The 14,402-nt window shown below is 40.5% G+C and overlaps 2 pseudogenes; both read left to right on the forward strand.

Moving 5' to 3' along the window:
- The first annotated feature begins 11,433 nt into the window (after positions 1 to 11,433).
- On the forward strand, positions 11,434 to 11,551 carry LOC134938637 (5S ribosomal RNA; annotated as a pseudogene).
- A 141-nt stretch (positions 11,552 to 11,692) lies between these two features.
- On the forward strand, positions 11,693 to 11,810 carry LOC134933647 (5S ribosomal RNA; annotated as a pseudogene).
- The last annotated feature ends 2,592 nt before the right edge of the window (positions 11,811 to 14,402 follow it).

A 14,402-nucleotide genomic window follows, 5' to 3' on the forward strand; every position in this document is an offset into this window, starting at 1 on the left:
GAAAACTTTGTGTCAACTATACCATGGTTTTGTTGGTCTAATTGCTGTCTGCCTATGGTCACTGCCATCAAAATAGCAGACTAAATTAGGAGTTTGGTATTTTTAACATTGATAAAATGACAACATTGAACATGTCGACATGTGCAGACTGTCAATATGTTCAAAGCTTTGAGATCTGAAATATTAACATACAATCTTGATATTCAGCACGGAGAGATGAGTATCTTTAATTTTTTCAGAGCTGAAAACCCCTCAAACGTATTTTTTTTATAATTGGATCCCATAGGTATTGGGATCATGAACACCTGCGGTAATCCAAAACCAGGTGCGAAGTACAGTATGTGAGCTGTTTTTTTTTTACCTCAGTAAACCTAAAGCACTATGGAATTCCTCCTATAGTGAATTATTTCTTTAAAAATATAAATTTATACAATAACAAAGTAAAATTGTAAAAAGTAAGATAACAAAAGGGAAAATATTTTTTCTAATTTTGAATTAATTTATAATTAAGCAGAATGTCAAAGGGTTTTCAGTAATATAAATATTTTTGAATAAACTTTACTCTTTTCATTGTGGGAATTCCTCAGAGTAAACGTATCAAAATCTCCATCATTCTCTAGCATTAAACAAACTGTGTTTTCAATATTGAATAACTTAGACATTCTGGGATCGCAGATTTTGCTCTGTTAGTCTGTGAAACCCGTCATGATTAGATAAATCTTTGAATATCATGGACAATACAATTAAATGCATGTGTCCAGAGAAGTTTACACCTACAAAAACTCATCTCCAACCTACTCATTCTATGCTCTTGATTTTTCCACTTACTTCACATCCAAAATTGACTCCATACATCAGGACTTCACATCCTACCAGATCATCAGCAACTTCCAGTCCCTTAACACCACTCCCCATCCCTCTTACCAACTCTAACATCTTTCTTCCTTGTAACTAATGAGAAATTCATAGCCCTCATCCATTCCTGCCCACCACCACCTCTCCACTTGACTCACTTCCTCAATATCTCCCTCTCATGAGGGACTGTACCCTCTGCCTTCAAGAATACACTCATATCCCCTATTCTTAAAAACTTACCCTTGATCCAAACACCATCTCCTGACACATTTCTCTCCTCCTTTTTTACTCCAAACTACTTGAGCATATTATGTACAACTGCACTACTGCCTTTCTTTCCTCCCACTTACTGCTTGACCCATTCCAGTCTGGATTTTGTCCTGTCTACTCCGTTGAAACTGTTGTCATAAAAGTCTGCAATGACCTACATGCTGCAAAATTTAAGGGCCACTGATCACTGCTTATTCTTCTTAAACTCTGCATTTGACTCTGTGGACTACCCTCTTCTGCAGATCCTTCACTCTCTTGGTCTGATCTCTGACTGTTCCTTCTCATTATCCTCTCATGATGCCACTTCACCACCCACTTCCATTAACTGTTGTCTTTCAAGATTCTGTTCTTTTTTCATTCTTTTTCTCTATTTATATGTCCTCTTTAGATAAACTCGTCAGCTTTTTTGACTTCCATTATCATCTCTGCTAATGAAATTCAGATCTACCTTTCCTCCCCTGACCACTCCCCCACTCTCCTCATTCATACTGTATCTCCAACTGTCTTTCTGCAACCCTTTCTTAGATGTCCCAGCACTTTCTTAATTGTAACATGATTAAGACTGAGCTGATCATCTTTCCACCCTCGCACACAACCTCAACCATCACACTTTCTTTATCTATTAATGGCACCATTATATCTTCTAACCTCAAAGTGAGCTGTATTGGAGTAATCCTTAACTCATCCCTCTCCTTCAAGCCACACATTTATCACCTCTTACAAACCTGCCATTTTCATCTCAAAATATTTCCAGGATCGGACCCTTTCTCAACAAGGATGCTACCAAGTCCTTTATGCACTCACTGGTCATCTCCAGACTGGAGTACTATTATCTCCTCCTATTTGGAATCCCTGACAAATGCCTTTCTCTACTCCAATCTATCCTCAATGCTGCAGACCAGTTTATCAACCTCATCAAACAAAATTGTCCCCACCTCATCTCTTCTACAAGCCCTTAACTAATATTACTTCCCATTCACAATACAAGTAAAGTTTCTCACACTACCTTACAAAGCCCTTACCCACTCTACTTCCATTTTCATCTCTGAACGTATCTCCCTTTACACCTCCACATGTTCTCTTTACTCCGCTAAGGCAAACCGTCTCTCCTGCCTACTGATTACTTCCTCCCCCACTCCAACCTCCAAGATTTTTCTTGTGCCACTCCCTTTCTATGGAATTATCTGCCTCTCCCCCTCATACTCTCCACCTCTCCACAAAACTTTAAATGGGCTCTCAAGACCCATCAACCGCAGCCAAATCTCATCCTAACATTCTGTTCCACGCTCACTGTCTGACTCATCTCCATCACACCTGTCTGTCCCTCCCCTTTAGAATTTAAGTTTTCATGAGCAGGGTCTTCTTTCCAAATGTGCTCTTCCTTCTCTTACTTTAACTATCTTCAGCAGTATCAAATCACACAGTTTTCTGACACCCTGATACTTAATTCAGTGGTGGCTGCTGATGCAGATATGTTTATGTACCCTGTAGTATTCCTATATTGTTTTTGACTGTAAGTCACTGTTTGCCTGTTTTGCGTATTTGCTTATGTACTGTGTAATTGGGTGCTCTTAATTCCTTGTGATGTCATATAAAGAATAATAAAAATAATAAAAGTAGTTGAAATATGAATGTCTTGAATTGTGTAGTAGGATGCTGATAATGATCAACAGAAAGATGAATAATATGGACAAAATAACACAGTGTGGCATCTGAATTATCAAATTAATGTTTTGTTGTTAAATGCTGAAATATTAGAATGATGAAATTAAATTACATCTTGCATACATGTAATTGTGGACCGTTAACACCTGGTGATAAATTGGGAAGCATTCATCATCCTGGCAGCTGAGTTGCCGGCACTCATGTGACCTGCACCAGAACATGGCAGCTAACATCCCAAAGGTGAGTATCAGGGTTTAGAGTTAAGGCCTGGGGAGGGTTAGGGTTAGGCACTAGGTGGGGTTAGGGTTTGGAACTGGGAAGGTGGTTAGCTACTGACAACACCCCCAGAGGATTAGCTATAGCCACCACCGCCAATGGGTGAAGGGTTAGGTTAGGGGAAAGTGGAGTGTAAAATGACTTACCCTGCCCACTTTCTGTATGTTCAGTGTTGGGTTGTCACTGTCGGTCTTGTGATGGCCGGAATCCTGACTGCTGGTATTATATATTAGACCCAATAAATCAATGGCATATGAAAGATATAAACTTTACAGGATAAATTAGGAAAAGTATAGTTAGAAAACATTTGTATAAATCATATCATAATTATAATAATGAGATTGGAAGACATACTTGAGGGAATATTTGGGGAACTTTGATTAAACAAATCTGGCATATAAGTCTGAATAATTTTACGGTACTGTATTTAGTTTGTATTTCTGAAAATTCTTACTCTGTACAGAAGTACATCACAGGTCTTATGGAGACTTCATCTTAAGGTGCATACACACAGTGAGATCTTTGCTATGCCCAATTTTGACTATGTGATTTCCATTGAACTACCCCAGAGCCCAGAAGAACCAGCTTTGTTTATCTGTACTTGCAACTTTGACTCTGTAGGATTTTGACTAAGTGCCAATTTTCAATATACTTTGTACTATGTACACTAGATACTCAAGATTGACTTGCCTTAACATTCTAACTAGCCTTGCGATACTGACCCTGTACGAGTGTGCATCGGGATTGAAACGGTCTCGCAAGCAGCATAACACCTTGTGATTTCAACTAACTTTCCTTGTGATTTTGACTATATAGTCAAAATCAAAATGATATATATCACCGTGTGTACACACCTTAACATTTATTCTTCCAAAGCACTCCTTATAAAATCAAATCAGTTCTACTTTTTTTAAATGATCTAATAAAGTCTCAGATATATTAATCCCTTTACTGTCAAAGTCCAAAGTCATTTATTCTTAAATATTTTGACTTATACTTCATCATTTAACAGTTTATTCATTTTTTTATTTCATATAACTTTGGCCCCTCTGTATTGTTTGTTTCTTTTGCCCTTAACAGATGTCCTGACAAAGTCGAAACTTACAGCAATTTTTGCTGTTATATTGAAAATAATGTCATACATTACATGTAGTGTTCATTTGATTTTGCTTTAAGAAAATGTACACATACACAATATACACATCTTTAGTAAAATTAAGTTGCATACTAAAATTAGCAGTTATTATTAATAATTTTTAATATTTTTCTAGATCTGTAACTTTTTCCCCCTAAATCTACACAATGTTCTAGGTTTCTGCTTCCCATTCACACAGGCTTGTCACAATCCGGGTAACTAGACTCCGGTTCTTACCCGTTAGGTGCCTCCTGAGGCTGGCTCAGCGAGCCAGGGCCGGGCTATAGCCATGGTTATTGCCTGCAGCGCTGGTTTTAGCGGCCTCCTCAGTGAGTGTCCTTGCGGTGGTGCGGTGCTCTCAGCTCCGTCGCGGCATTCACCGCCGTGCCCGTGGTCCTCTGCTGGATGTGCATCCTCTGTGTGCTCCGGCCGCCGCTTCCATCCCTGTGGCCGCTGTGCATGTGGAGTTCTGTTGCTGCGGCCTTCGCCGCCATTACACATGGTTTCTGAGTACTTAATATCCCTTCAGTCTCTGTCAATGGGAGCAGGCATTTTGGACTTTAATCACATGTCACCATTTCACCTATCCACAGTTCTGCTGGAGCCAGGGTATAATTGTCAGCCAATCCCTGCTATCCAGCAGGTATAAATATCCAGTCCCAGCACCCAGAAGGTTGTCAGTGCTTCAATTGTCTCTCCAGCATTTCCAGTGTGCAGTTCTGTGGATTCTCCTATGGACCTTTCTGCATTATAGCCTGATTCCCTGGTAGTTCCTCCCTGCTATGTAGTTCCAGCTCTCCTGTGCTAAAGCCCTGTGGTGCAACCGGCCTGCTTTGTTCCTGCACCCAGCGCCAGCAGTGTGTGTTGTTGTGGCTTCCCAGCAGCCACTCTTCAGCAGTCCTCTGTGTACTCTCCTGCCAAATACTCCCCAACATTGTGGAGTACACATTCTACGATCCCCAGCTTCATTTCTCAGTTTCACCAGTGATCCCCAGCTTCACTTACAGTTCACCTGCGAACCCCGGCTTCACTTTCAGTTTCACCAGCGAATCCCAGCTTCACTTTCAGTCTCACCTATGAACTCTAGTTTCATTTACAGTTCACCTGCGAACCCCAGCTTCACTCTCAGTGTCATCTACAAACTTTAGTTTCTTTTACAGTTACCTGCGATCCCCAGCATCTCATTATTCCTCACCCTCCCATGTGAATGGGAGCTCACTGGATCTGGTCTTCACTCACCGCTGTGATATTTCTGATTTTTCCAACTCCCCATTTCCCCTCTCTGACCACCACCTGCTCTCCTTTAACCTATCTCTCTCGACTTCCCCATATCTACCTCCTAAGGCTACCATCACTAAGCGTAACATTGAAGCTATTGACACCACATTCCTTTCCTCCCTGTTTGACTCACTTCTCTCTCCTATTCTCTCTCTCTCATGCCCTAAACAAGCCACTTCCACAAAAATGCATCCCTTACTTCTGCTCTTGACTCTGTTGCTCCACCAACCACTATTCACCATCGCAAATAAACACCTCAACCCTGGCACACCAAATGCACCAGATATCTGCAAAAATGCTCACGTACTGCTGAGCGACACTGGAGGAAATCACGCTCTAAGGCAGACTTCCTCCATTTCAAACTTATGCTCTCATCCTTCAGTGCTGCCCTTTCTCTTGCTAAACAGTCATACTTCAAGAACCTCATCTCCTCCCAGTCTTCCAACCCCCGGCGCCTCTTTGCCACTCTCAACTCACTCCTCTGCCCACCTCCACCTCGTCTCCCTTCCTCACTCTCTGCTCTTGACTTTGCCACTTACTTTACATCCAAAATTGACTCCATACGTCAGGACATCACATCACACCAGTCCATCAGTAACCAGCTTTCTCCCATCCCTTACCAACCCTCCCCATCCGTCGCACCTACTCTGACATCTTTCTCCCATGCATCTGGAGAGGAAGTCATGGCCCTCATTCGTTCCTGTCCCCTCACCACCTCCCCACTTGACCCTATCCCCTCCCGCCTCCTCCACTACCTCTCTCCTTCTGCTTGTTCCCATCTTTCCCACCTTCTCAATATATCCCTCTCATCAGGTACTGTCCCCTCTGCCTTCAAGCATGCACTCATCTCTCCTATTCTTAAAAAACCTACACTTGATCCAAACACTGTCTCCAACTACCGACCAATCTCTCTCCTCCCTTTTCCTCCAAACTCCTTGAGCGTATTGTCTACAACCGCCTTACTTCCTTTCTTTCCTCACACTCACTGCTTAACCCATTCCAGTCTGGCTTTCGTCCTCTTCACTCCACTGAAACTGCCCTTACAAAAGTATGCAATGACCTCCATGCTGCTAAATCTAAGGGACACTACTCTCTACTTATTCTACTTGATCTCTCTGCTGCTTTTGACACTGTGGACCATCCTCTCCTACTGCAATTTCTTCACTCCATTGGTCTACATGACACTGCCCTCTCTTGGCTGTCCTCCTACCTTTCTGACCGTTTTTTATCTGTCTCCTCTCATGACTCCACCTCACCCTCACTTCCATTAACTGTAGGGGTACCCCAAGGTTCTGTCCTTGGTCCTCTTCTCTTCTCTCTCTATACGTCCTTACTAGGTAAGCTCATTAGTTCTTTTGGTTTCCAATATCATCTCTACGCTGATGACACCCAAATCTATCTTTCCTCTCCAGACCTCTCCCCTGCTCTCCTCACTCGTATCTCCAACTGTCTCTCTGCTACCTCTTCATGGATGTCCCAGCACTTTCTTAAACTTAACATGTCTAAGACCGAGCTGACCATCTTCCCTCCCTCCAGCATAACCTCACCTCCTACAATCTCATTATCTATTGATGGCACTACTATCTCATCTAGCCCCCAAATGCGCTGTCTTGGAGTAATCCTTGACTCCTCCCTCTCCTTCAAATAACACATTCAGCACCTCTCACAAACCTGCCATTTTCATCTAAAAAATATTTCCAGGATCAGACCCTTTCTGACCCAGGATGCTACTAAGACTCTTATCCACTTACTGGTCATCTCCAGACTGGACTACTGTAATCTGCTCCTGACGGGCATTCCTGACAAATACCTCTCTCCACTCCAATCTATCCTCAATGCTGCTGCCCGGCTCATCTTCCTCACCAAACGCACTACGTCCACCTCTCATCTCTTACTAGACCTTCACTGGCTCCCCTTCCCTTTCAGAATCCATTTCAAGCTTCTCACACTCGCTTACAAAGCCCTCACCCACTCCTCTCCCATCTACATCTCTGACCTTATCTCCCTTTACATTCCCACCCGTCCTCTTCGCTCTGTTAATGCACGCCGACTCTCCTGCCTACGGATTACTTCCTCCCACTCCTACCATCAAGATTTTTCACATGCTGCACCACTTCTTTGGAATTCCCTACCTCTCCCCCTCAGACTCTCCACCTCTCTACAAACTTCAAACGGGCTCTCAAGACCCACTTCTTCACCAAACCCAGCCAAATCTCATCCTAACCCTCTGTTCTACGCTCTCTATGTACCCCAACTGTGTCACCCCTGTCTGTCTACCCCTCCCATTTAGAATGTAAGCTCTCACGAGCAGGGCCCTCTTCCCTCATGTGCTTATCCTTTCATACTTTAATAATCTTCAACTGCACCAATTCCATCAGTCTTCTGCCACCTGATACTTATTCCAGTGTCATCTGCTGATGTAACTATGTTTATTTACCCTGTACTTGTCCTATACTGTCATCAACTGTAAGTTGCTGTTTTCCTGTTTGATTATTTGTTTATGTACTCTGTGATTGGGCGCTGCGGAACCCTTGTGGCACCATATAAATAAAGGATAATAATAATAATAATAATAATAATAACTTAGGTTCCCAAGCATTATACAGTACCATAACTCATCTTCTGGTATACTGGTCCCTACCAGTTGTATTGTTTATAATCACTGGTGACATTTATTATTTGACTGCACTTTATGATTTAATAAAAAAAACCAAAGACATTCTCTGTTGTCGTGGTCACGCCTTCGGGCATCGGGTACTTCTGTTTCAACGCGTGTCTAGGAGTCCTTTCTCACCTCCTAAATTCCAGTACCCGTCAGCCCCTACAACTGAGGCTATCAGCTACTGACACCAGCCCTCAGTTGTGACAAGGCTAATACATGAAGCCACAACACCTGCTGTCATGCGTTATACAGGTCATCACTGGAGGGGGTTGTCTTCCTGTAATGTCTGGCATCAATAGTCCTGTTCATGGCAGCCACCTGGAAATGTGAATTCTTAACCAAGTGGAAGAAAAAGATTTGAGAAAGTATCACCTGTCCAGGGACAGACTTGTGTATCATTATGTCTAATACTAGAACACATTGGGGTATATAAATGAAGCAGTGAAGAAAATAGAGAAATGGGCCAGTGGAGAAGTAGTCCATTGTAACCAATCAGCTTTAAGATAACATTTATCAAATTAATTCTATACAATTATACATAGCAAATATTTGATTGCCGTGGGTAACTTCTCCAATGGCTCACTCCTCCGCTATTTTTGCTGCATCATCTCCCACATCGTCAGGCTAATTTTTACCTTGTATTTCATAAACATAACTTTTTTTGTAACTTATACCTTTGACTGCTATGATTAACTATTAATGCTGTGATCCGGCGCCGCATTCCACGATGCGCTCCACAAGAGGGGATAGTGACACATATGGATGTCACTTCCTCCTCGGTGACTGCGTCGCCATGGCAGCTCCAAATTAAAACCCCTTTTATTTTATTTTATTTTTTATCCATTCAGTGGTTTAAAAAGGTGTTCAGCTTGAATGCTGACACCATTAAATAACATCTCCACCAGTATAATCGATCTCCCAGGCCTGCTACTGATTGCAGTAAATACAAATCTGACACCATTCTGTATACAAGGTTGCCATGGAGACTCCTCTAATAAAATGTGCAATATTGTTCATTTTAATGTTGTTTTCTTTTACAACTCATTGAATTTATATAGAAATCATCTATGTACTTTTATTTTTACAATTTATACAATGGTTTTATATCATGAAAAAATGTCACTTTAAGATGATGTCAGAATTAGAGGATTTCTGATTGGTCACTCCACATATAAATTCCTGGTCTTTCTACTCTCTCAGTATGTCTTGATAAAGGCCTATGACAGGTTGAAACATGTTGACCAGCTGAGAGTGTGGACCTGCTATTACACCATTTAGGTATGAACTGAGTTTGTTTTTAAAAAAACAACTTTTTTCTTGTCCTTTTTTATATATTTGGAATACTGTTTTTTGTTTGCTTTGGATGCATAAGTTTTGCTGCTATAACACCTGATAGACTTTGCACAATTTGTATTTTGACTGTGCTATACCCCAAATGTAAGGGGCGTTTTTAATAAAAGAATCTTTTATGGACGTTTTGTGATTAAAATTTTTGTTTGATGCCCTCTCGGTAAAATATGTGGAGAAAAATTGATGATAACAAACCACATGGCTGATCATCGAAAGAAACCCAGATGTGTCTGAGTATAATCTTTATTTCCGTGAGTAGGGTACGCCTTACATTCATTTTCTAAAGTGTAAAAGAAACCTATATGTGCTTCTACTATATCTCCTTTGTGTGAGTGAGGTACGCTTATTCTCCTGGTAAAGATGGTTCATCACTCAAATTAATGCTTTCTAACGCAGTGGTGGATGAAAGATACCTTTATAGACTTTTACCTATCGTTTGGATAGTGAGATGGGGTACGCCTCTTCGGTGGATAAATATTGCACTTGTCGTGTGAACATGTACAGCTTTAAGAGAGACTTGCCTGTTATTAAATTCAGTACTACACAAATATACACCATTTCTATTTTCATGTCATCATCAACATGAGGGGAGAACTTGTCTTCAGAAGAAGGAGGGAGGCCATCCACATTGTGCTTTGGAGATCCAATACATCTGCACACCTCAGGGATGTGTTTCTGAGTATACATACATACCCATTGTGTTTTTTTTATTAAGCGCCTGCTATTTTGGGTCCCACATATTTGTGTCTAAATCTGTGAATTTTTTTGAACTTTTGGTGAGGTTCCTTTGTGGTGAACCAGCTTGCAGGCCGCTTTTTGGTGCACCATTTACTAGGGATTCACAAACTATTTTTTACTCACAGATATACACTGACTGAACATAAAAATATGACAAAGACAGAAAAAGAAGACACACTGATAACAAACAAGACAATAAGGTAGACAAGACAATTTACACTCAAATATCACCAGTCGGAATGTGCAATAAACAATTCACCAGGGTTCCAATATTCCATACTCTCCACTACACTCTCCACAAGGTCCATATGGTTTGGAGTTTATTTCCACAGTAGAACACCTTGACAGCTTCAACCAAACAACAGCACACACCAACTTAATTAAACCCAGCAATGTACGGAAATGTTTAACTGGCCTGAGACAAAACACAGCTAAAAATCCATGAATCCATATGGCATCAGAAAACACAATACTGGAAAATATAGTAGATTTAGTTTTACCACCCACAAATTAATTATATATCCTTGATATTAGACAATTGTATTGTTTATGCTAACAGCAGTAATTGAATGTAAGTTATTTCTAATTTTATGTCAGTACTCAAGAGGATGCAATAAGGTCTAATGCATTTATTGTGAGCCAGCCTTGAGCTCTAAACCCATATTTTCTCACTCATCAATCTGTTTCTCTGTTTATGGAGCAAGCAACAGAGCACAATTTGTTATTTAACTCCTTGTGAGCCAGCCTTGAGCTCTCAATCTATTCAATAATTTGGTTCTCCCTCATGAAGCAAGAAGCTCTGTATTTGCAGAGCACATTTTGTAATTTGTGATTGAGCTATAGCAAGTAGCTCTGTATCTGCAGAGCACAATTTGTTATTTAACTATTTCCCTGTGAACACATTATTTATAATGCTTCACATTTTCTGTGAGTACATCATCCACAATGTTTCATAGCAAATCTTGTATTTTTGGAGATGTTTTCTTGAACTCATGATTAATTACCATTATCAGATCTCCTATTAGGACACATATATTCAATATTTTTCCTTTGTGGTAATATTTCCCCACTCTTTCTATTCTTGGTTTTACCTTTCATTCCCTATACACACTCTCATCTGGAAATACTATTTCAGACCATTATAGCCTTGATCCATGTATAGTACAGCAAGCAGAGTGTGGCCTCCCCTTCTCCTTCAATAACGGTCCACAGCCATACTACCCTGAATATGCCCGATCCTGTCCGATCTTGGAAGCTAAGCAGGTATGGCCTGGTCAGTACTAGGAAGGGAAACCTCCTGAGAATACCAGGTGCAGTGGGCCATTTTTAAGGAAAAGATCTGCCTTACATCCTACAACTCTTACACACTCTCTCATCTGGAAAAACTATCTCAGACTATTTATGGTTCTGATTTATGTAGAGTACAGAAATTAGAAGTGGCCTTTTCTTTTCCTCCAATAACGGCCCATGGCCATACTACCCTGAATACGCCCGATCTTGTCTGATCTCGGAAGCTAAGCAGGCATGGCCTGGTCAGTACTAGGAAGGGAAACCTCCTGAGAATACCAGGTGTTGTGGGCCTTTTTTCGCTAAGGGAAGCCCTAGTGCATTCTTCTTTCCACCCTTTTGGCATTCATCTTGAGCTCCACCTTGAATAACCTCTGAACCATGCAGACACCATTATACCATTGATATCCATATTTTAGGCATGCACAGTGATTTTTTGGATACCCTGGATCCTAAGAAACCATTTGGTATCCTTAACTATTCCTCAGATATTTTCACCTTCCCAATCATCTTGTACCTCATTTGTTAAAAAGGTCAAACAAGATTCACACACAAATATACAATACTAGACACGGGTCTCAATTTATTTTCCATAGGTTTTTTTATTCAAGGATTAATTAAAGGTTAAGTTTTAATATTCTTCATTACACACATTATTTCTATTATAACAAATGAGTGCTCCCAAACAAGGGTTTTTTGTCTTTTTCTCCTGTTTTCTCCAATTGTGTTTAAATGTTTGCCTTGTGTTTCTGAAAATATGTTTTACTTAGTGATTGTTAAAATGTGCGATATGGCAAACATCAGCTTAGGAGTAATGTGTCGGCACATTTGTATGTAGTGGTTTAGTAGGTTAAGATTTTAAAATGCGTCCTTTCCTTTTGCAGTGTCTAAACAGTCACAGAGACCTTCTGGCCATGCCTCCACTCTGACTGAAGCAGAGGATGCTGCTGATTCTGGTAAGTACATTAAAATTGGGTGTATTTTAGCCACAATGTTGAACCAAAAATAACTCAAACACTTTTTTTCCCAAAGGACCATCCACACATGAATTGCCCCCGCAGAAGCACAGTCTGGGTGTGTCTTCCAGAGCACAACTACAGCCATCACCACGAGCACACATATCCCAGGTCTCAGCCATGCCCCCACAGCAACTGCTGGACAGTCCGCCACCCATGTCACCACATTCCCCACAGCTGCCTTGTGAGCTGATTTGCACAAACACACAACACACATATTTACACACACACTTTACACTACTCCAAACAGTGCTAAATATACTGTACTATTGTTGTCCTACTTAAGATGCTATGTTGCCCTTAACAACCAATCACATGAAACTTGACAATTATGTTTCACCTTCAAGAATGAAACACATGAAATGTGAATGAATGAGATGTCCTATATCCCACATTTTTGAGAAATGGAAGCTTACTTCATAATACTCCAATGTTTTAAAAATGATTTATGAAGCAAATTAGTGCACAACTTAAGTGGTAAATATTTCACCACAAACTAAATGGACACTATTGCCTCAAAACACTTAGGCCAACAATTGTGAGGTGCATATGTTGAAAAAAGAAGAGACAATATATGAGACAAATATAGGTTTACCAACACACAGAAATAAATCGAATACAATAAACAGTAGTAGCACTAATAAAACATAACAAATTTGCCAAACAAAATAATTTGTAAATATTCTACTTACACACAACTGCTTTCTATTTTCAGCGGACACAAATCTTCAGGCAAGTCAGCCAGGGCAACTGCAGGAAACAGACAATGAGGAAACATTTACCCTCAATCTCACTGCTATACCACCGCCAGACCCAACATCCACACAGTTTGCAACTCTGCCACTTACCAGACACCTGAGCAGGACAGAAGCCCTACCACACCTATAGCACAGTCTCAAGACCAGGCATTTTGGGACAGCTGGTCCACCCAGCAAGCAAATAATTTAGATTGTTTGTGTAGACAAACACAATATATTTCCAGTCTTGCCCATCACATTCCACGCCTCTGCAGAAGCAAAAGCAAACAAATGCACTCACCCGAATGGCAAACACATTAGAAATAATGAAGGCAGACAATAATCGCATGATAGATACATACCTACGAGTCATGGATGACAATCACAGGCTCCATCAAACCTACTTGCAGATATTGACTGCAACACAAACCACAAAAGACACCATGGTCAGAATCATGGAGAGCAACACGTCTGCAACTAGAGACTTAAATTTGACTCTGACTACACTTACCCAGCATCTCACTCATCAAGGTGAGCACACAAGTTCCAGTTCCTCTAACACAATCCCCTTAATGACACCTGTAATGTCCCCTCCCAGACGTTCTGGCCGAACTCGTCCAAACACCAGCGGTAAAGAACCATCCAGCTCAAGAGGCCGACCTGCGAAATAAATTAAAATAATCATGTGTGGAAATTCTTAAATGAAAATGTTATGCTAGTTGCATTTTTGATGTTGCACTCACAAGTGTGAGAAGTGGTTTATGTTTTATAAATAATTTTTTTGTAAAACTAATGTACAAGTAAAAACAAGGTACAACATGATACAGTTGTTTGGATATTGTTTACATAACAATTTACCTAGAGTTGTTTAAGGAAATCATTTGCATGCTCACAATCAGGCAACATATCTTACACATGCAGCAGAGGTTAAGTATTTATATTTTTACAAAAGTATTTTACATTACATCATTCTATTAGGTTAAGTTACCTTAGGATTATGTTTATGCATGTGGTAACATTCAGAAACACAAAACAACATAAATGCTGTGCAAATATAATGTTTACAATAACAGGACTGAGTTTTTTAACATTTGTAACAATAAAAACAACAAAACAAAGTGTACTGTTGATCA

The sequence above is a fragment of the Pseudophryne corroboree genome, chromosome 1 (assembly GCF_028390025.1).
Source record: "Pseudophryne corroboree isolate aPseCor3 chromosome 1, aPseCor3.hap2, whole genome shotgun sequence".
Taxonomy (NCBI): domain Eukaryota; kingdom Metazoa; phylum Chordata; class Amphibia; order Anura; family Myobatrachidae; genus Pseudophryne; species Pseudophryne corroboree.